Source organism: Malaclemys terrapin, chromosome 8 (genome assembly GCF_027887155.1).
Source record: "Malaclemys terrapin pileata isolate rMalTer1 chromosome 8, rMalTer1.hap1, whole genome shotgun sequence".
Classification (NCBI taxonomy): Eukaryota; Metazoa; Chordata; order Testudines; family Emydidae; genus Malaclemys; species Malaclemys terrapin.
In genome coordinates, this window is record NC_071512.1 from 53427057 (window position 1) to 53449898 (window position 22842).

Consider the following 22842-nt stretch of genomic DNA (forward strand, 5'->3'; position numbering starts at 1 on the left):
CTCCAGGTGGATAATTTCGTGTATCATGACAGCATACAAAGTATCCCAGGCTACTCTTCCTCAAAGGGTGCAAGCTCATTCCATGTTGATGGCATTTCTAAGCAACATTCCTATAGTGGACATCTGCAAGTCTGCCACTTGGTTCTCGGTGCATACTTTTACAAACCAATATGCCGTTACTGCTGCATCCAGATCTGTTGCAAACTTTGGGAAGACAATCCTCCAGTACTTGTTTAAGTAGACTCTGAGCCCCTCCTATGAGGGGTTTGGAGTGGTGCTACCTTTAGATAGCAAGGGGAGGGGCTAGGGCATGAGCACAGCCCCTTCAGGCACTACTAGGCAAAGTTCTCCTGCTCCGGTGCACTGGGCATGCAGACACCTAAGTAGAGTACACATCTGCCTCATATCTTGAAGAAGAACAACAGTTACAGATAGGTAATGTTTTATTCTTCAAAAAGTGGCTCTGAAAATGGCACTTCTTTCTTAGCAGATCTGCTTGTGTATACTCAGATACAGCTGCTGACTTTGGTAACAAAAGGTTTTACTGCTTTTTTTCTTTTTTTTTTTTTACTCCTGTCAGTGCTCCAGGAGCCAGCAGTGAGGAAGGAGTGAGCTGGAGTCTGTACCATCTTATGCGTCAACAAAACTTGACTAAATGCCACCAGTTACCCCTTTGCAAATACAGTGTAGGAGTGGGGGTTGTTGCAGTGTGGCTGAGGGCACAGTTTGGCTTGTGAAATGTTTTGCTGGCAGTTTGTCAGATGGAACAAACCCAGCTTGACTCAGCTCCCCAGTGAAATGTGCAGGGTGGGCAGGTAGAAATAACATTTGTAAAATGATTTTTTTAATCTGCAAGTCAAGAGGCAAACTTGAACAGCCCCCACAATGCCATTTTTAGTTACTTTTCAGACTAGAACCCGCTGGAAGGGTAAGAGACAAAACCTTTGTCTAGACTCGGGGTGGAGGAGAGAAAGGTGCTGCTTTGAGTTAATTTAACTGCATTGAAAACCCCCTTAAACACAGACCATGCAGTATAGACACAGTTCAAGAGCTTTAGTTCAATTTTAGCAGGTCCAGATATAATGTGACAAAATCCAAGAGATAAAGGCACAGCAGTATAAGTTACAGAACAGATAACACCAATCAGGAATTTCACTGTTCAGGCCGAGACTATTTTTATCATCACCTTTACAATTATTTAAAGAGCTGTTATGCTTTGAAAAGTTTGAAAATCATACTTTTTTTTTTCTCCCTTTGCGTATGTAGAATCAGATCTGCTGACTGCCATGACAGAAGTAAGTGTACCACTTGTCATAGCCCTGCAAAGCCAGTTCTGCTGTGGAAAAGTGAACTTAATTCTTTTCTGGCTCCTGCATCAGCAACAACATTGACTAATTTTCCATTGCAGAGCTACATTCTGCCCTCAGAACTTCACAATCTCATTGTCCACCTTCAGTGCACTGCTGGTGGACCCTGTTGGAGGTAATATTCAGATGCACCTAAAGGCAGAATGTGGCCTGCATATTTTTATTACTGGTGATACATGAACCAGAAAAAATGAGGTTAACTTTCAGATCCCCGGTAGTTTGTAGAGGGGGAGAGGAAAAAAAGCTCTTGTAAACTAATCAAATATGATGTACAAATTGAAACACAACAAATAAGGAGCCTCAACAGTGCCATTTTAGAGTTACCTTTCACAGTAAGCATAAAATACACCTCTACCCTGATATAACGCTGTCTTCGGGAGCCAAAAAAATCTTACCGCTTTATAGGTGAAACTGCATTATATCGAACTTGCTTTGATCTGCCGGAGCGCACAGCCCCGCCCCCCGATCACTGCTTTACCCCGTTATATCCGAATTTGTGTTATATCAGGTCACGTTATATTGGGGTAGAGGTGTAAATGCAAAACTTATCTTTTAAAATAGAAGGAGAAACCCAAAATTGTTTGAAGAAAATCTTAAAACTCAAATTTAGCAGAGAGGCTGCCTCTTTGGGTAGATACATAGTTCGTCTTGTGAATGTTATCTTTTGTACTTCTGTGGCTAAACATATGGTACCACATTCTCAGTTTGTATAAGTCCCCATAGCTCCCTTGACTCAGAGGAGTTGCACTGAATTACACCAGCTCAGAACCTGGCCCATATTATACAGTCTGTTAAGTAAATGATTTTTGCATGTTTGAAAACTGTTTTTTCAGCCGCTACTACGGTGTCATTGTTTTGTCAGCGTGCACTGTTCTAGTCTCAGTGGATTTGTGGCATGAGGCCTGTAAAAGAGCCAGCAATGGGACATTTTATTCTTGGTTTTCAATGAGGACTCCTGGGAATGTGTTTTTTTTTGTTGTTTGTTGTTTTTAAAGGGGGGGGGGGAGGGGCAATCTTACAAAAAGGTAGTGCCCATTTTGCTGCCTTATTATGTTGGCCCTTTTCCCTGCACAATGCATACTAGTTCAGGAAGGCAAGTGAAATGACTAGTGTTCTTTGGCCTGCAGTAATTGAAATAGACAGACAGTTACTGTATTTTAAAAACATGGTTTCTTGCTAAGCATTGACAAAGAGTGAAATTTTGCATCTGATTCAGGTCAACCACTGAAAGTGTTCTCACAGGGTGGTCCACCTTGGCTTACAGAAGTACAAGCTGTGTGATTTTTATGCTAAAAAAGCTTTGATCACTGATTGTTTGTTTGCTAGTCAGAGTTGGTGTAGGGTGTAGTGGTGTCTGGATTCTGGGTTTGTACACGCATTTGGTGAAGGCTATGAAGTGGAAAGTGAGTTTCCACAGTTTGTGACTTCCCTGAGCCATTAAGCACAGTAGTGGAGAGAGAAGCTTGTTTTTCTCAGGTTTCCAGTAGAAACCTCCCTTCTGTTTCCCCCAGTGGGGGTTTCATTAGCTGTTTGCTTTTTGTAATTAAGTTGCTGACTTGCTGATTCAGGTGGTTTTCCACTGACTCCATAAACGGAGCCTGTTTGGCTCAGCTTTGCGTGGGCTCTCCCATTGCATTCTGGGAGGTGGGGTGCTGGCCTAAGAGGCTCTATATGTCTAACACAGAGTTCTTGGCTGCGTTAGCCTGTTAACTATCATGTGACATTCCTCTCCCTCCCCCCCGCATCATTGCCACCTCTCTCCGCAATCCCCTTTACCTAACGCCACTGCTGCCTGCCTGGCAAATGACTTGTCCACCCCAGCACCTGCCAAACCCTCCTGTTACCCACCACGTTCCCTGAAGTGACTCCCCCAGCTGCCTGAACCTTCCCGCTACCTCATATGTAACACGACTCCCTTCATAGCTCCCCTTCACCTGCCAAGGAGCCCAACAGTCCCACATAGCTGCCAGACCCTTCCTCTCCCAGCTGCCTAGTCCCCACACTGCCCCTTGACAAGTTCCCAGACTCCCTCTTCCAGCTGCTGAATGTTCCCATCCTCCTGGCAATTCTATTGGCCCAGCTCTGTAGGTACTGCTCAGACAGGCTGGCTGCTGTTAGACCGCTTTTGCAGGTCTCCCATTAAAACCTTGGCTTATGGACTGAGTCTGCAGTTTTGTACTTAGCACTGCTTTATGGGACAGGAATCCCTTATGGATCCTTGCAGTGAGCATTGCTCAGCCAACAGGGGTCCCTACAGGGTGCCCCGAGCCACCTCTAGTGGGGCACAGCCTGGATGGCCTCCACAAGGGCTGCAGGCTTGGGGAGTGGGGATCCAGGGCTGGTGAATCAAAACTGGTTTTCCCTTGTCGCCAGTGGGCATCCTTGTGTTAAAGGCTTAAACGTAAAGGAGAGCTTGCCTTGTTTGCTGGGATGGGGCGTGCCCTGAGCTGGTTGTTGCCATCCTGATGCTGTTCATGCTCCTGTCCTGTCAGGTCTCTCTGGAGAAGCTGCTGCCTGATGGGTGTGGTCAATTTCCAGTCGCCTTGGGCTTGCCCAAAGTGGTTACCGCAGTGTGATGATGGCGTTTGAAATGGCTGGCCACTAATCAGGTCCCAAATTGGGTTCGGGTGTGGCTGAAGTGCTGAGGTTTAGATTTTTGGGTTCAGGGCCAGTCCATATTTATAGCAATACCCTAATGTCTGCTTACCGCCCAGCTCAGTTCTTGTTTCCCACTCTCCATTGTTCAGCCCTGATGATCCTGGGTGTGGCCTCACTGATCAGCCTCCCATTTTCTAATGAATAGTGTAGAAGGCAGGATGATTCCTGCCTAAATTTGCTGTATGACCTCCAGCATAGCGCCTACCCTAGGGATAATCAGATTGAAATGCTGAATTTGGTGTTGGTGCAGTCGGGGAGATGTCCCAAAACCTGGAAAGACAAAAACATGTATGATCGGATTCTTGTCTGTTTCATTTGATCCCAGGCTAAGCAACCTATTTGCTCTGCTTCTGACCCATGCTCGCACCTTAGACTGCTAGCCTTTACAGACAGGCAGCAAAATGTGCACTTAATTAGGAGTTTGTACTAAAATGTGGGCACCTGCTTATAGCAGAACCTTGCTGGTGTAGCGAAGCTCATGTATGGCTTCAGTAAAATGCAATGTGCAGAATGTAAGTCAGATTCTAGTGACCATTCCTTTGGGTCCATCTAGAGAAGGAAAATGACCTAGTAACACTTCCCCCCCTCCAATGGCCGAGCAGCACTTCTGATAGTGCAACTCTGGGAAGCCTCCCAGCATAGGTAGGATCCAGTGTTGGCCTTGTGTACAGTATGCTCAAGTAGGTGACAACTCGCTCTATTTTGATTAGAGAAGCACAGACCCCCCTCTTCCATCCACCTGCTGAAAAAGATTCTTCATTGGGGCTGGAGCTTCTTCATCTTCAGACATCTGAGCTGACAAAGTTGTCTAATTAGAGTACCTCCATTGAGTTCTTCTCAGGCCACGCACAGCTGGGCCCTGGGACCTGAAGCAAGCAAGTTTCCTGCCATCTCTAGGGAGGAGTAGCCCTGTGTGTGAGGAATTCCCAGGTAAGTGGGTTTTCAAGGCCTTTGCAGGGTGCTGGACCAACACAAACAACCAAAAATCAGACCTGGGCAAATTATGAAGCATTGACTGCGCAGGGCAAACTAGGGTTGGAGCAATAGGTGGGCTGCTTCTGGGGAATAGTGTCCCCCGAAGATCTGTCACTCGCCAGCTGGGTGAGGAAAAGCAAATGGCAGCATAGCAGAAAGCAAGGAGGGGCCCTTGCTGTTCCAGCTCCTTTCTGTGCTAATGTCAATTGTTAATGAGCTCCGGGAGCAGCCATGTGTGGCCTGGTGCTGCCCAAGGTTTGGGTGGGAGTGGCACAAGGACAAGCTGGCGTGCAGCTGGCTGTAGGGTGTGGGTGCGGGGCATGGAGTGCATTGCCATGGAGGGGCTCTGCCTGCAGCCAGGCTGACATGTACCAGCCATGCTGGGGCCCAGCAGCATTGCCATCCTCGGGAGCTGCTGCCCTTCTGCCCCAGAGGAGTGAGTGGGGACTCTGTCTTCACCGTGGGGTGGGTGGGGTGATCTTGCAGACAGTTTGAAAGCCTTTGAATCTGTATTCTACCTGGTTTAATTCTGCACAGTAGTTCCAGCTTGGGACTTTTGGTTTCCTTAGCATATGGCTTTGCTAGAGCAGGTGGCCAGTAAGAGAATCCCTGAGTTGGGATAAGCAAGCTGCATTTCTGCTTGTAGCTACTAGATGGCAGCCTAGGGCAGGATGCAGGCACAGTTCAGGTCTTGTGTGTGTCAGTGTGAGACATGCTCCAGTAGGAGAGATGAGAGATGAAGTCTGAGTGATACACTGGGATTCCCACTTTATTTCCCAAGGCATAACAATGATCTGAGGAGCTCGTAACACAAGATGTAGCATGGGCAAAATGTCCCAATTTCCAAGGCTAACGCTGCACGTTATTCCTGACTCCCTGCTTGCTTCAGTGTTGGACCTGCCCTCTCCCCAGCTCTGCTGCTGCCCCTATTATCAAACCAACAGCATCTGTCCTAGCCCTGTTGCAGGCCTCTGCTGTACAGAAACTCCCAACCTGACCAAACTGCTCTGGTCAGAAATGGATTGAAGGGGGTCTAAATGAAGGCTTGGTAGGATCAAAGAGGAGACACTTCAGCAGCTGTAAGAATGGCAGGTGGTGCTGGGAGGGAGTTCTGGGGGGAAGAGGGTAGTATGAGGAGCTGAGGCCCCGTACAGAACAATGCCCACTGTGATAAGGCCTCTGTTTATTCACTTCCCTGGAAAGAACTAACCTTGTGCTTAATGTTCTAAGGATTCTATGATCTGTCATCCCCTTAAGAACTGGTTAGTGTTCTAGGGCTAAAGAAACTATTGGATTCGGAACGTCTCCCTGGAGAGCAGGTAGGTAGGGGGAAATTCCTGCCTGGGAATCTGTAATCGCAGCTTGGGCTGTGCGGTGTGAACTTCTCCTCTTAGGCTACATCTACACTACAGGGGGGAGTCGATTTAAGATACGCAAATTCAGCTACATGAATAGCGTAGCTGAATTCGACGTATCGCAGCCGACTTATCCCGCTGTGAGGACGGCGGCAAAATCGACCTCTGCGGCTTCCCGTCGATGGCGCTTACTCCCACCTCTGCTGGTGGAGTAAGAGCGTCGATTCGGGGATCGATTGTCGCGTCCCAACGGGACGCGATAAATCGATCCCCGAGAGGTCGATTTCTACCCGCCGATTCAGGCGGGTAGTGTAGACCCAGCCTTAGGAAAGCTCAGGTGATCTATCTGAATCACTCTCTGATGCTGACCGGCCTGCCTGGGGGAAAGGAGAACAGTGGCTGAGGTGTTTGGGGTAGGTGGATCAGGCCTGAAATGCACAAGACCATACTAGATCCAGGAAGGGGTGCAGCTAGCCCTGGGGGATCTGTCTTGGGAGCCTCCTTCTCCTAGCCTAGAACAAACGAGAAGAGCTCACGAGGCAGTATTTTATGATAATTAGCTGGGCTGTCTGCTGCATAGAGCTAGGACTGCTGGCTAAGGGTGCGTCTACACAGCAAAAAAACCACAAACCCTTGAGCAGTGAGTCTCAGAGCCTGGGTCAACTGACTGGGGCTTGCGCCGTGGGGACAGTGTAGACATTTGGGCTCAGCACAGAGACCAGGCTGTGAAACCCAGGGAGTGGGGAGGGTCTCTAAGTCCTGGCTCCAGCCTGAGCCCAAATGGCTACATTGCTCTTTTTTTAGCCCCACAGCATGCATTAGTTGATCTGGTCTCTGAGACTCACTGCTGTGGGGTATGGGTTTTTTACTGTGTAGATGTACCCGATATGATTTAGACTACAGCAAGAGGCCAGAAATCAGGAGATCTGGATGCTGTTTACAGCTGTGGCACACACTTGTTGTTGGCCCTTGGGTAAACCACTTACCTTCCATGTCTCAGTTCTTCCATGTGTGAAGTGTTGATAATTAGAGCTGAGCGAACGCTTTGTAGGGAATAACTTATTTAACAAATGTCACCTTTTTCTGTTTCCAAGTTGCTCACCAACAAATTGTGCTTATATTATTTATTTAAAATTGTTCCCTAATAGTTCTTGGTCTGTAGATTATTTGTGAGCTGTTTGTTGCCAGCACCTAGCCCTTAAAAGGAAGGGGTGTTCATTTTTTTGACTGGACACACAAATCACATTATATTGTTTTGCTCTTTGATTTGAGGGGATATGACGATCAGCTGACTGGCACACGTTTGCATTTATCCATTTGAGATGCATATTTTGCAAATATTTTGTAATATCCATTTAAAAATCACTGTTCCCACAAGTGTGCCTGCCAGAATAATCACTGAACATGACTTGAGTGCAGACCAGGTCACTAGTATTTGTATTGAGCAAAAGCTTGTGAATGTGTTTTCATGTATTAACTCACTCATGTAATTGCACCTCCATGGGAATGTTGTGAGGCTGAATGTGTTGTTGCAAGTAAATGGCTTTGCGATTTCGCGTGAAAGGTGCTGTAGAAGGGTAGGTTGTTACCGAGGAGTGTGAATTTCTTTGCTTAGAGCTTGGGAGTGTCAATCTCACCAAGCACTGGTGTGTTGGTATGAGCTTCTGGCTGCCCACAGTTAGAAACCGTTCAGATTAGGGTAGTGCATCAGAGCCCCAATCCAGGATCAGTGCTCCATTGTGTTTAGTGCCCCTGTCTGCCCAGAACCGCACCGCTGACCGTCTGTGCAGTTAACCAGCTCAGCTGTTGACTGAGTGACACACTAGAATACCGGCACCCTGATCGCTACAGCCTTGTTCTAATGGAGTAACTTCGGCTTTCAAAAAGCGATTCCTCTAGCAGATGATTGTACTGTTCCCTTCTCACCAAGCTGTGCTCTGTTGTTTTACTGTCATAAACAGGGGGATCGTTAAATGGGAGATGCTGGTTATGACCTCTCTGCGACCCCAAACCAGCAGTGAGAGATGAATCAATTAAAGTGAAGGAAAGCCTGTCCTACTCTGTTCAGATCAACGTAGGCAGAATACCTCCCACTGCGGCGGGACAGTGAGGACAGATGCAGGATGCACATGCATTGGAGAGGTGCAGGAAGTACAGTAACACCTTCCGTGGTTTGCCTGACACTTCCCATATAAGACCCTCAGTTTATTACCTTATAACGTCACCAAATTTCAAGTGTTTGGGCTGAAACTTTTCCTACCTGATGTTGTCTTTCGTCTGAATTTTTTTTGGATAATGTCAGCAAAAATGGCTCAGCTGCTCCTCCAAATGAGGCTAGTGAAAAATATGTTGTTTTGCCATGTTAATTTTGTTTTTCAATATTTCATTGAGCATCTCTAGCACCCCATGTCTTGGAGCAGGGGCTTGAAATTTGGCAGTGAGGTCAGTCACCCCAGTGTCAGGGATGTGCCTTTTGCTGTCCCCATGAAGAGCTACTCACATTTGGCCAGTCTCAATCTCCATATGCTAAATAGAGGACTTGTTAGACTTTGGCCCCTAGATTCCATGCTGTGGGGCTGAGCAGGACTCCCCTTGCAGTGGCCAGGGGACACTGGGCTAGGCACAGGAACTGAGAGCAAGGAGACTCTCTCAATACTCCCCATGCTTGTCCCTGGGCAGGGTGATCTGTAGAAGGAGCAGCAGCTGGGTTGGAATGCAGAAGTGAGAAGAGCCAGACCTGGGGGTGAAGATGGGGAGCCTGGGATGGGATGTGCAGCCAGCAGTGGGGACTGGGACTGGCCTGGGGAGCTGATGAGCAGGGCTGGATGGAGACATTTTTTGAATTTGCAGAATGTTACCAAACTTTCCTAACCAAATCGCCAGAGAGGTGGAGTCCCCACATGGTAAGCATCCAAACTGGAATGAGTGCCGGAGAACGGGACCTTGGGATGAAATGGAAAGGGGTCAGATCAGCCATAACGTGCCACTTTAGCATGAGAAGTGTTGCTGTAAAAATGGCATCTGCTTATACAGCCGGTCTGCTTCCTGGCTGCATTGAGATGCATCAGCTTTTTAGTTGCTGAGACTGGGATTTTCATTGAATGTCAGTGGGGTTTGAGTGCCCAGCTCCGTCAGGCTGCTGTGAACATCCCAGCTTTACATTTTTACATCTCTTCTCCCTGCAGAGCTATGGAGGTGAGCTGGGTTATATTCGTGCTCACCTATCATCCACAGAATTAGTAACCTTTCTGTCATTTTACACCTGTAATTCAATGTGATGGCCCTGGTGTATTTGTTACTGGCGATGATGCATGAGCCAGAAAGAGCCCAGCTTGACTCTCAGATCCCAGAATGAAGGAGGGAGTAAATGAGTCCCTTTTCCCTGAAATTTAGCTCTCAGACTGCAGTTGGGCTGGCTTCAGTCAAACTAAGCCTGAACTGTCAAAGAGCAAACCACTTTGGAAACCACACCGTGTTTGTGTTAAACATTAGACAGCCTTCTGGTAACCACAGTGCCACTAGCAGACTGCCTGAGCGTACTGACTGCTCTACGCTGTGGTCCGGTGCTCCTGTGTCTGAGGTTTTCACAAACCGCAGCCCAAATTGTGGGTTGCCTGGGCTAATCTTCCAGCTGTGCTGCACGACCCACAGCTTACTGGCGAGTGATAGGCTTGGGACTGTTGGGTCGTATTTAATGCTGCGCGGCTCCCTGTTTGTACACTGTTGCTGAAGGCGCTGGAGCAAGAATAACATGCCTGAGGGAACCAAGTAAAATGTCACATTCATGTCTGTATTATAGCGTACATGCCCCAGCGGCAACACCAAGCCAGGGCTCGGAGTGGGAAGAGAAGGGAGCCCAGCATATTGCTGTAGGCTCCAAGGCTCCTGAGCTCCCTGCTTTGAGCCCTGGGTCCTCGCTGTCAGGAGAGAATGGCACTATTCATTGGGTGGAAAGCTCTTGGACTTGCTCTTTGGCTACTGTAAGGAAGCCCAGGGAACATGAGCTTCCCCGGCACCTGAGGAGAGGGGAGAAGGTGGGTGACCCCTCTGGGGCAGAGGGAGGGAGAAGCACTGCACTGAGCATGTGGGGAGCCTGAATTCTTAGTCTTGTCCCTTCTGTTGCTCCTTTCCCCTGAGGATCTCCAGGCCCTTTGCTAAGGTGAGTGAATTAAGTGTCTCAGCCCTCTCTGGCAGGGAGCGAAGTACCATTCCCCCCCCGCCTCCCCGTTGTACAGGGGGAAGAGTCAAAGCCCAGAGGTGATGCAATTTGCTTCGAGTCAGAGGAGGGCTGGAGTGGAGCTGGGGAAAGAATCCAGGTCCCCAACTTTCAATCCTGTGCCTTAGCACTGCCCCAACCTGCCCCTCTTTCCTCGGTTCCTAAAGGGAGGTGATGGCTCTGGAAGGGAAGACCAATGTCCCTCAATGGTCAGGAGCTTGGTAGGGAAGCTCAGCGACGCCTCACTCAAATCTCCCAGGCCCCTTGGCTTGCTAGCACAGCACTCACTTCCCTGTGATAAATGGCGCTGGGCGGCTGCTAGCGCTCTGAATAAATCTGCCTTTGAATGTGCATCACCCAGGGGAGGCAGGCAGGCAGGCCACCTCTGACCCTTGGGCTTAGTGGTAATTCTGCAACTTGCTCTAATCACTTCTCTGGCTGTAACTTTCGGAAGGCCTGGGCCCCTAACTGGATTATGTCCCATCTTTGGAACTGGGGAGCTTTCACGTTTTGCCTGGTTACCCTTCTCTGTAAGGTTATCAGCAGCTTAATGACCGATTTGAGATATGTGGGCTGCAGCTGCTGGGGAATGGAGTGGAATTTAATTTAAACCTGAACAATTTGCTAAGTTCAAAGGGCCAAAGCTCTCAGCTCAGCTTGGAATTTCTGTCCAGAAATATGAGAGCAGTTTTTCCTGTGATCCACCCTTTTTGCTCCCTGGAACCTTTGTAGGGAGGTCAAAATGTGTCTGCTGGTAGGGCAAAACCCTTGGAAATGTGGTCCGGATTCCCTTACAAAGCATTGGAAGTGTTAGTCCATGATTGAGTCTGGCGGTCCACAAAACTCACTGGGAACAATGGGGGTGTGGGGGGATGGGTGGGGGAGGGGGGATAAAAATACTTTGTATTTCTTTAGCACCTGTTGGCTAGGACTCTTCATGGCTATTTCTGTATTAACACTGTGTCCTGGGAAGGAAGGTATTTTTATATTTTGCAGATGAGGAAACTGAGGAACAGAACAATGAGGCAATTTGCCTAAAGTCACAGAAATTCTTTAGCAGAGCCTGGACTACCTTGTGCAGTGGTTCTCAACCAGGTGTTCAGGGCCCACTGGGGGCTGTGAGCAGGTTTCAGGAGTCCACCAAGCAGGGCTGACATTAGACTTGCTGGGGCCAAGGGCAGAAAGCCAAAGCCTCGCTGCCTGGGGCTGAAGCCCAGGACTCCAAGCCCTGCCACCCAGGTTGAAGCCGAAGCCTGAGCAACTTAGCTTCACAGGGCCCCCTGTGCTGTGGAGCCCTGGGCAGTTTCCCTGCTTGCTACCCCCTAACGCTGGCCCTGGCTTTTATGTGCAGAAAAACAGTTGTGGCACAGCTGGGCCATGCACTTTGTATAGCATGCTGTGGGGGGCTCAGAAAGAAAAAGGTTGAGAACCCTTGGGCTAGTGGATGGGACCCTGGCCTAGCATGCTGGAGACCTGGGTTTTATTCCCAGTTCTGTTACTGACCCTACTTCACCTCCAAGTGCCAGTTCCCATCCCCATTTGTCTTCATTGTCTAGATAGATTGTAAACTCTTCAAGATAGGGCCAGTCTGGCCAGCGCCTAACACTGTAGGGCTCTAAGTATGGTTGGGGCTGGCTATCAACGCAAGAGTCCTGGATTCCCTGTCTTCTGCTTTGACCACCTCTAGTATGCTGCTGCTACTATCCCAAGCACTGCAGGGGCTGGGCAAACCAGCTTGCAGTCTGCACTAGGAGCTGATTGCCCCTTTCCCACCAAGTTGGAATAGCAGGGTGGTTTAGAGGGCCAGCTCCCTGCAATGCTCTTCCTGTGCAGTGATTCCTTGTATCCAGGCGCTGCTGTGTGTGGGGGTGGGGGCTGCAGCTGGAAGGCCAAGTGCTGAAATGCCCCAAGGAAGGCTGTTCTCCTGGGATGTGCAGCCCAGTTTTGCAGGCTCACTAGGGGTAGAGAGGTGGGATGTGCTGCATGGCTGAGCTGAGCTGTGCTGATGTACCACCCCATCAGCCAGTCTGCATGGCTCCCCAGAACTGCTCATCTGCCCACAGCTCCAGGCCCAGTCTCCTCTGCAATTAGTCTGATAGTCTTTGCATAAGTGACTCCTGCAGGTTGAGCTCCTGGGGTGGATCCCCTTACCTATCCCCTGCAGCTGAGGGGGGGTTCTCATGGCTGGAGTATCATCGCCCTGTGACAAGACACTAACATGTTGCGAGTCGTCTGTGGGGATGAAAGTTCTTGTCTCAGGATTCCATGCCACTATTCCTCCGACAGCCTTTGTGACCTGAGTCCCAGTGTGGGCCAGCTGGGGTCACTCAGTTATGGTGAACTGTAAAGAATGGAAAAAGAACAGGAGTACTTGTGGCACCTTAGAGACTAACAAATTTATTAGAGCATAAGCTTTCGTGGACTACAGCCCACTTCTTCGGATGCAAGTGGGCTGTAGTCCACGAAAGCTTATGTTCTAATAAATTTGTTAGTCTCTAAGGTGGCACAAGTACTCCTGTTCTTTTTGCAGCTACAGACTAACACCGCTGCTACTCTGAAACCTGCAAAGAATGGGGCAGACAAACCCCAGAGCTGGGGGTTAATTCAATACTTAAATTCAACAAGTCAGCATAAAACAACTTCTTTATTATCTCACTGGTTATTCAGAAGTCAATAACACCGTTTCCTTGAAGTGATCCAGCCTCTATCCAGCTACCCAAGTCAAATACGATGATTTCTGAAAATCTTATTTCGTTGTATAAAAGAAAAGGTTCTACCACTCCTAAAGGACCAGACACATTACCTCCCAGGTTAATGAATATTCCATCTTACCCAAATACATGCATACAGCCAATTCTTATTACCTAAACTAAAATTTATTAAAGAAAAGAGTATGGTTAAAAAATTAATATACATACAGACATGAGTTTAACTCTTGAGATTCAGATGCATCGCAGAGATGGTGAACTTTGTAATTGTAAAGAGTTTTCCGAAATAGTTTATAGGTTATACGCCAATGTCCAAATATCCTATTCAGGGTGGATGACTCAGCACTGGGATCCCAATTGGGTGGCTTAAGCTTCCCCTAATGAAGCATCAAGCAGATCTGAGATGAGCAGGATCAGGACCAAGGGTTTTTTTGTATAGTGTTCTAGCATCCACTTGACCACACAGTCCTAGGTAAACAATAGGCTTTTGATATAACCTTCTGTTTTCTAAACACCACCAGTAATTAGTTACACAAATTAACATAGGGCAATTTATTCATTAGGCAGTTTATCACAAACTTGAAAGGGACATATAGACAATGGCATTACTTCACCCATGATTCACCTAAATGTTAATATACCCTTTTGATCTCTGAATTAATAATTACAGTGAGAGAGAAATTGTCTGTTTACATGGCTAGTGTCTAAGACACACACAATTAGGATCACTTCTAACAATATAGGTTTGCATTTCAAAGTTCTAGCCTATCTACCATGAATGGCCCTCATTACCATTCACATACCTTTCTAACATGACTCTAAAGGTGGGCTTTGGATTGTTTAACCTTTTCTGGCCATGTATTATACTTTGTACAAGATTTGTTGCAATTATATAACAATGGTAGCAATAATGATTTGAATGATGATATTTTAATTAGACAACATCACAGCCTGAAATAAACTACGACAGGCTAAAATGCAGCACCCCACCCCCAATCTCTGGAGCAATGGGCTGTGCTGCACTGTGCCCACATCAGTCCCGCTGGTCACAGGACTGCACTGTATGGTGGGCCATGGTTGCCCCTGTGCATGTCCGTCATCCGGCTGTTGAAGGGCTGGACTTGGCAAGTAATGCATAATGGGATTGAGTGGGTCAGCAGCCGAGATGCAGCACCAGCTTAGGGCCTGCTGCAGAGTCTTCCTGCTGGTACTGAAGTGAAGAGAACAAATTGTTCTGCAATAGTCTCTGTCCCAGGAGCTCTGCTCTGAGCACACGGTGACACGTCAGCCTGAACTCAGTGGCGGGCAACCCTGGGCTGAGCTAGTGCCCCAGTCACAAACAGGTGCGGCTGCAGCAAGCAGGGGTTATTGAACCAGGGCTCCCAGGAGAGGGAAAAAATGTTTAAAGTGAATTAAAAATGGACCTGCAGCATAGCATTCCCCCTCGCTCTGGCTTTCCCTAAAAGCCAGGGCTAGGCAAATGTCCACGAGGTGTGTGCTCCAAGGGAGTGGCTAATAGACTGCAGCGATGGGTGGTGTCACAGTTCACTGCGTCTGTATCGATGGGGCCTTACAACAGATCAACCAGGCGCCTCCCTGGCCTGCTGTCACATGGCCTGGAATAGGACAGACTGGGGATGGGGAGTCAGTGCATTGTCCAGTGCCGTATTGGTTATTACGATAGCCCCTGGAGGCCTGGTTGTGCTGGGTGCTGCACACACCCAGCGAGAGCCCCTGGCCGGAAGGGGCCTTGTATACACCCCTGCCTCATACTACTTTAACTCTCTGGTGCATTTCAAATAGTGCAGCTCCTAGTGGGTGCAGAGCTGTACTGTGCTTAGACTGGTGTGGCTAAGTCCTGCATGGGACAGGGATGAACTATTCTGCTACAAGGCACCTTTTTATGCTGGTGTAACTGTGTCCATGCTAGGGCTTGTTCTGGGATCTGTGTAACAGGAACTCCTAACTGAAATAGTTATGCTGGTACAAAAGCCACATGTAGACCAGGCAGGCTGGAGGGAAACTGAGGCACGGAGGTGAAGTGACTGGCCAAGCAGATCAGTGGCTGAGCTAGTAATAGAACCCTGGGCTCCTGAGTCCTGGGCTAGTGCTCTATCCACTAGGTTACACTGCCTGCCTGTCAGGTGTCTTGGGCCTGGAGGAGGGCAGTCTGTCCTCTTCCCCACTCCCATCACCTGGGATGGGCTAGAGGGCTGGAGTACTAGAGAGAGGAGAGGCAGCAGCTCTGCCCATCCTGGTGTCAGGCTTGGGCTGGTGCTGTTGAGGGGCCTTCATTGCCCTAATTGCTAGTGGCCGAAGGAATTCTTCCCCTTGGAGTGGGGGCGGGGTGGCGGTTGGGGTGTACTGAGCTCTCCCTATCTTGCTATCAAGTGTCCAGAGAGGGGAGATGCTGGGAGCAGCGCTCATGCTGTGGCCAACATGTGCACATAGTCTTCTCCCTATCCCAGGTGGGGTGTCTGGACGGGTTACAAGCAGGGGTGCCATCACAGGGAAGGGAATGGCTGGTGCCCTCTGTTGTGATGACTGTGCCCTGATTGTGAGCACCGCTGTGAAAAGTGCACATAGGTTTCCCAAGATGTCATTATAACTGAGGGTGACTAATGTTGATGGGACAAGGTACAAAAGGGAGATGTACTGACTGAGTCAGTCCAAACAAAAAGGCCTGATGAGAACTTGGGGACTGTGCTGGGATCAGACCTGATAAACAAGAGAAGCAGGGGTAGAAAACAATGGACCTAAATTGGTGTGTCGAATATTAGGTGGACAAAACAATGTGGGGATGGGCTATTTCACCCAGCACTCCCCTTGGGGGGCCCTTAAAATCAGAGACTTTGAGAGGAGAATGAGCAGATGGGGAAAGCTGGTGCCCAGGCTGCTGGCTGACTGAAAAGGGGGAGAGAAGGAAGGAGTGAGCTTCACCATGATGGCTGCCATTCCCAGCGGTTCCTGGGATCCCGGACCTTCATCATCCTGAGCCTGAGAGATGTCCTGGCCTGAAGGGCCAAGAGCGAGGGACCCAGATGACTTGGCCACCTCCACCAGCTCCAGCTCAATCTGAAACAACACCTGGGAAGAGAGACTTCATCTCTCCTTCCTCTGTGTCCTTTTCCATCGCCACCTTATTTCTTCTCTTTTCTATCCTCCTCCTTCCTTCTGTCTAATGAGAGTCTGGCTTAGCCAGCCAAGACTATGGATTTTGCAACACCTGCTGTGAGCCTGTGACCAGAGAGACAGCTAAGAGCAGTGCCCAATGCTGGTACAAGTTTGCCGGGTCTGAGTGGCGGATGAGCCCCTGTGCTGGTCCTGTGCTTTGCCAGCAGTGCGAATCAGCACCAGGGACAGTGTCTTCTTGGGATCACACTTTACCAACAGCGGCAACTCCAGCCCATTTCAACTAACTGCTGTTCTCTTCCCCCAGTGGAATAGTTATTACCATCTTTGATACCATCCAGGACGGTTTCTGTCTAAAGACTCTCTCAGCTAAAGGGAAAAGGAACAAGGGATGTTATTAAAATAAAAGCCTTACTTAATACTTCCATTTCTAATGCTTTAACTGTTGGTCCTCCTTTTCTGTATCTTTAATCAAAGGTTAGAAGGATTTTTAAGGGAGCGTTTGACCTGGCATGAAGCAGGCAGAGGTCTCTGTATACCAAACCCCGAACCTTGTTTAACCCTGTTTAATGTTGGACAGTTTCAGTCATGTTAACAGCTGTGACTCTTTGGGCCCACGTATTCCCTCAGACTGAACAGAGCCCCGCCCTCACCTGGTATCTCCTGATGTGGAATAGGTGAGGGGTAATAAATCGGGGCATACGTAGCCGTCTGCCCAGATGTGCTGCAAGCTGGCAGGGTGGGCGGGGGGGGGGTGCCAGGGCACCGAGCAGTGGGAAGGGAGGGAGCAGCGCTGCTCTGTAGATGTGCTGGGGGTTTGGCCGTGGCAGTCAGCAGTTCCATTGCAGAGACTGTAAATGGAAGCACTTTGGGTTTTAAATGGCCTGTCAGAAAGCATTTGGCGCAGGCAGGATGAGGCTGAGAAATGACAGCTCATTTCAGCTTAACAAAGAGCTGCAGCGGCTGACAAATACCAAGTGCAGAGAGCTGGCGGCTTTTCAGCTCAGCCCTTCGCTGTTGCACCCCCACCCCAGACTGTTCACAGCGTGGCTGGAGGAAGAACACAGGAGAGGGAGATGAGGTCTGGCAAGGAGTCATCTCCTCCCCCCCAGTTCACATGGCAGGGGAAATAGCTGGTGGAGGGTGCCTGGATTTAGGGGCTAGAGCCTGTTGTGAGCTGGCACGTGCCCAAGCAGGCCCAGAGGGAGGACAGGCCTCCAGCCGCTGATCTCATCTAAGAGGGTGGGAGGTACAGATGGCCACAAACCCCAGCAACTTAGTGATCAAGCTTAAAAGCTTAAGTGAGTGTTTGAGAAGGCGAAGCGGGGGCTTGAGACACCTGTGGCGCCCGGGACGGGGCAGTGTCACACTGACAGCCAGGGCAGGGGCTCTGGGGTATACGCTGAGTGAAGTTGTGTGGTGTCCCCAGGTATTCCAGCACAGTGTGGTGTCCCAGAGCTGGGGTTGTGTCCTGGGGCTCTGAGTGCACAGAGATGGCTCTAAGCAAGGGGATGAGCTGTGCTGATCTATTTACTCCACTGCACCAGCCTCCCTTTCCCTAATGCAGGGAACAGGATGGGGGCGAGCGGATTAGGCTCATGGTCCTTCTACACTGCAGGGCTGGGAGTGCAGTAGCTAGCTCTAAACTCCCAGGGAGCTTACAATGAGCAAGGCTGGGATGGCCGGAGCTGCGAGCTCCTCCAATGCCAGCATTCCTGCAGCTGTCCCTAGACTGACTCCTAATGAGTGGGGCAGGAACTGCCATGGCACAGAGCTCCACATCCAGCACGTCTCCGTTATTCCCAGCAGTGTGGCCTGGCCCCAGACACTGGGAACACATGACCCCCAAAGCCAGTGCTCTTGCACCGTTCCCTACAGTGACTCCTGCTGGGAAAGGCTGGTGCTGCCACAGCTGCGAGCTACTGAACAGAGGGGTTGGTGCTGCAAGGGCTTCCGTGTCCCTGCACTTCTGGTGTATGAGTTCTAATCCCAGCAGCGCTGGGGGGCAGCCACGGATGCCCTTTGATTTCAATGGGAGTTAGGCACCTAAATTCCTTTGAGGGTCTGGGCCTAGGTTCATTATTGTAAAGTTCTTCATTGTCACGCTCCGTGTCAGATGGAAGAAAATCTGCCACCTCCTTTGCCCCACCACCATTTTGGCCCTTTGCTTCTTCTCCTTCCCCATCCTCTTTTCTCTGTCTCTCTCCATCTTCCTCATCTTTGTGTCACCTCCTCATCCCTCTACACTTCCTTCCCTGCAGCAATTTCGTCCCCCTGAGCGGTTCTACTATCCCTTCTCCAGTCCATCTGCTAAAATGATCAGCCATGGAACAGCTAAAGCGTCACTTTAGTTGCCATTCCAATGCATTTAATAGAGGATAGGGGAGTTCACACCTCTCCGAGCCATTGGCTGAAGACTCTGAAAGGCACTGTTGCTTTACTTTATCTTCTGTTTGCATTTGGAAGGCATGTCTGGAAACGGGCACTGAATGGCCATGGGGTGCAGGGATACAGGTGCCAGCTGAGTAGCTCTCTGTTTAGTATGAGGGAGGTGTCGTGTGTGTGTGGTGTGTAAAAATGCAAAACAAAGTGGAATAGATGTGGGGGCGGTTGGAAAGACTGGGAGTGGAATGAAAGTGGATGTAGAATGGTTGCATGTGAAATGTAAATATTGAGCGTATGGCATGGCTGGGATTGGAGCAAACAGGCAAGAGTCTATGCCTATGTGTATACAGTGTATATATATGCCCATTGGTCTCTTGTTCACAGACATGCCTTTCACATAGGCCCCTGGCAGGTAGGTCTTTCACACCTCCCATTCCCTAGATCTCCTCATTTCATACAGACATATTTTGTCTTCCTCCTCCCTCCTCCCACCCGATCTTCTCCTCTTCAGTGCTCTTTAATCACTGTTGGGTTTTTTCCCCATTCCCTGCCAAAAGGTTTATTTTCTGGTTCAGCTCTTTAAAAGAAGAAGCTAGATGCAGGGGCGGGGGCAGGATCTCACTCACTGCTTTCTGGGTGCTGCACTTGTGCTTTTAATCTCTCTGCTGTCAAGCTCCATTAGGAGATTTGGACATCATTCTGCTACTTCTGGGGCCCGGCCTCCCTCTAGCCCAGCCTGAAATGAGGGCAGTGCATTGGCTTCAGGAGAGTGATGGATGGAGAGTGATGTCTTAAAGGGACAATGCCTTCTGCCTTTTGTCTTCCTCAGCTGCCAGCATTTTCCTTTGCACCCATTGGTGGGGTGTTTGGAAAGAGATGGTGGCTGCCTTGCTGTGTTGGCAATCATGCAGCACGTTTTGCTAGCAGCGCAGCATGGCAGCCGATGCAGGTGATCTCAAGAGGGGCCTGGAGAGGTGAGGGGAAGGGGCTTGGTGGGTCATAGCTGCATTAGCATCACCTAGGGTTCCTGACTGGAAAAGGGGGAGAGTTGCTCACTACAAAGAACCTCAAAACAAGATCAAGGGATGATCAGGCCTTCATGGACTTTGGGGCCTCTGATGCCTCGAGAAGAAGCAGGAGTCAGTCCCTTCTCCTGTCGCTGCCCTGTTCAATGGAGCAGCCTTCTCCCCACACAGCAGCACAAACCCATTGTCAATACGAAAGCTGTGACTGTCAAAGGACTACAAGGATTGGCCCCTCTGTTCCCATTAGTTTGAATGGCGATTAGCACCCAGCTCTTGTACGCAGCTTTGCAAATCTCAGCCTTCCGGCCTCTCTGGGCCAAGAGCACAGCCATGTTTACAGTCCCTCCCACCCCATAACTCCTCCTCTGAGATCTGACCCCAGGTTCACACAGCAGCTTTTCACCGCACAGCCACGTGTCCGACTGTGTGTGTGAGCCCACCTCTGCAATGCTACCTGCTTGTCTCAGTGCATCCTGGGAAAAATCTATCCCAGAATGCCTCAGCAGGGGGAAAGTAGCAAGCAGACATGCACACAGGAGGGCACTGCGGGGTTGGTCACTGGCAAGGGCTACTCGGGCTCAGCTGCCACAGTTACTAGCTGTACATTGACCACAATTGGGGTTTACATACCAGCCATGTTCTGAGCAGTCAGGGCTGGTTACCAGCTTGATTCAAAGTGCTGAGCCAGCTCCTCGGCTGCTCTGAGCCGTCCTCTCTCAAGTAAAGTCAAAGGAGCTGTGCTCATTTATGCCACCCCACTTTAGCAGCATCTTCTCTTCCACTGCTGGTGATCTTCACACTGGCATGTAGAATAGATGAGAGAGCCACTGAGGAGCTACAGGTGACCTGTAACCAAACAAGGACGCAGATGCCATCGCTATGATGAGCTGAAGTCCCCAGGTAACCTAGGTCACAGCTGCACGTCCCAAGAGCACCCAGGTGGTTTCAAAATTCTTCATGTTTCCCTTCTGGTTCCTCTTGGTGAAGAGCAGCACCACTGCAGCTTGTCCTCTTCTGAGCCATGTGATGCTAAGTTGTCAGGCCCACCCCACGCAAGCGTGTCTCCTCCTCCAACACTGCAAGGACCTGAGTTTCTTCTCACTCATCCCAGTGCAAGTCAGGTGTGAGAAGAGACTCGAGTCCAGTTGTTTCCAGAAGTCGGAGGTTGGGGAGGAATCCTGGGCAGGGAATGGCAAGTGGACACATGGAAGCTGGGTGGAAAGAGGATGCTAGTGCGAGCTGGAGCTGTTCAGGTTTGAATTCTGCTACTGACCAAAGTATCTGCTCCTCAGACTGACATCCTCTTTCCACCCATGTACTGGAGACAGGGTCCTGAGCTTCTAGGCTCTTCTGGGCAGAACTGCCCTAATGTCTTGCCTGCACACTGGCCTTTGTATGCTTTCTGCGAATTGCACCATCCTTCGCTTGCTAGCACACAGCCCCCTCGAAGGGGCTCTGTTCTGATCTCACGCACTGGTGATTCCAGGGTGGCTCTGTTGACATCCCTAGCACTGCTGCTAGTTCTCACAGGGTGGCTGGCCCCCCATAGGTGCTGCCGCACCCTCTGGCTTGAAGTGGTTTCCATCATATACAGGGTTTACAGTTTGGTTCAATGGCTCTCAGCACCCCCACTATATAAATTGTTCCAACATCCCTGCTGTCCCCTTAAGTGAAGGGGGACACCGCCACCCCTCCCCCCAGCACAGCTACATCCCAGGTTGAGCTGATTAAGAGGGTGGGGTGCCATCTAGGGCTAATGAATGAAAGGAAGACAGCTGTGATTAGGGGGGTTGTAGACGGTCCCTCGGGGAAAGCTGAGGGCAGCAGAGCAGGGGTGTGGCTAGTCTGCTGAGGCAGAAAGCCTGGGCCAGGAGGCTGAAAAGGGCTGAGGGTGAGGAAAGAAGCCTAGTGGAGGGTCAGTCCGGTGATCTTCCCCATGTAGAGGCTTAGAAGCCAGGAAGAAGCCTGTGGCGGACTCTAGCTGGGGTGGCTGTTTTGGCTAGAAGAACAGGTGGGGAGCCATGGAGTGCTGAGTGTGGTAGAGCCCACCGGAGCTGGCATAGGAGGCGAGTTGTTGGACTGGGTGGGGGGGGGCACTTATCGGCTAGGTACATTGTGGGGGGGATAAATGGGTGGTGTTTGGGGGGCCTTCAAGGACTGTTGGCACTTATGTGGCATAATAAACCAGCCCAGGGTTAAGGTAACATTAGACCCATTGTGGTGGAGTCCTTAAGGTGAGGGGGAAAGGAGGCAATAACCCTGGTGTTATTGTGCCTAGCCACAAGGGGGAATCATGATGGGTGAATCTGGAAACTGGCGTAGGGTTGCAGAATGGCTTCTGTTCTAACTCCTTGGGCCAGATCCAGCTTGTCTTGGGCTGCTGGCAGACTCAAGCAGGTTTCATGATGTCTGTTACAGCTGTTCCGCTGCTGTTCTGTTTGTGCTGTGTGGCTGCCTGCCCGGCCATGGAACTAACCAAAGTCACAGCCTGGCCCTGTTCATGAAAATGGCTTGTGCAGACTGACTGGAGCCATTGCTCTGCTCAGAGAGGGGGGCTTTTTGCTCCTTTGTCTAGCTTCTTTGTTCAGGACCCGGCTCGGCTCGGTGTAGGGTGCTCTGCCCAGGTATGCGAGACCTAAAGTGGTTACATAGCTAAGCATATGAGTCATACCTGTGGCTCAGAACATGCCCAGGCATGCCTATGCTTACCTGCAGTTTCCCTGCCTTCTCTCCTCCCCTGGATTAAGGGGAACCAATCAGAGTTACTGGTGGGAAACTGCCTGAGTTTGCCTATAAAAACAGATATTTTCTGATCAGACCCCCGGAGAAGGTCCTTGCTTTCCCACCTGGTCTGATCAGCTACGGGTCTTTGGGGGGCCCTCTCCCCACTCTCATTTGTTTTTGAGCATACCCCCGTTTTTAAACTCCCCTCCTACGAACAACGAATTTGTGCCTGGAGATCTCCTGATTATTGTAAGTGAATCAAGTCCTCTCTGTGTCCTCTAATGCTGAAACTGCTGT

General features: G+C 49.8%; 1 protein-coding gene across 3 annotated transcripts in view; it reads left to right on the forward strand.

Annotated features, from left to right (window-relative positions):
* Positions 1-353: 353 nt before the first annotated feature.
* FAM163A (family with sequence similarity 163 member A) overlaps positions 354-22842 on the forward strand; it is a 95274-nt gene continuing 72785 nt past the window's right edge. Inside the window, exons 1-2 of one of the 3 annotated variants that reach the window (XM_054036390.1) lie at positions 360-435; positions 1267-1295. The gene's annotated coding sequence lies outside the window, so the exon portion shown is untranslated. Of the gene's footprint in view, positions 436-1266; positions 1296-22649; positions 22795-22842 lie in introns of those variants that run through there. The other 2 variants (XM_054036391.1, XM_054036393.1) reach the window with 2 other exon arrangements.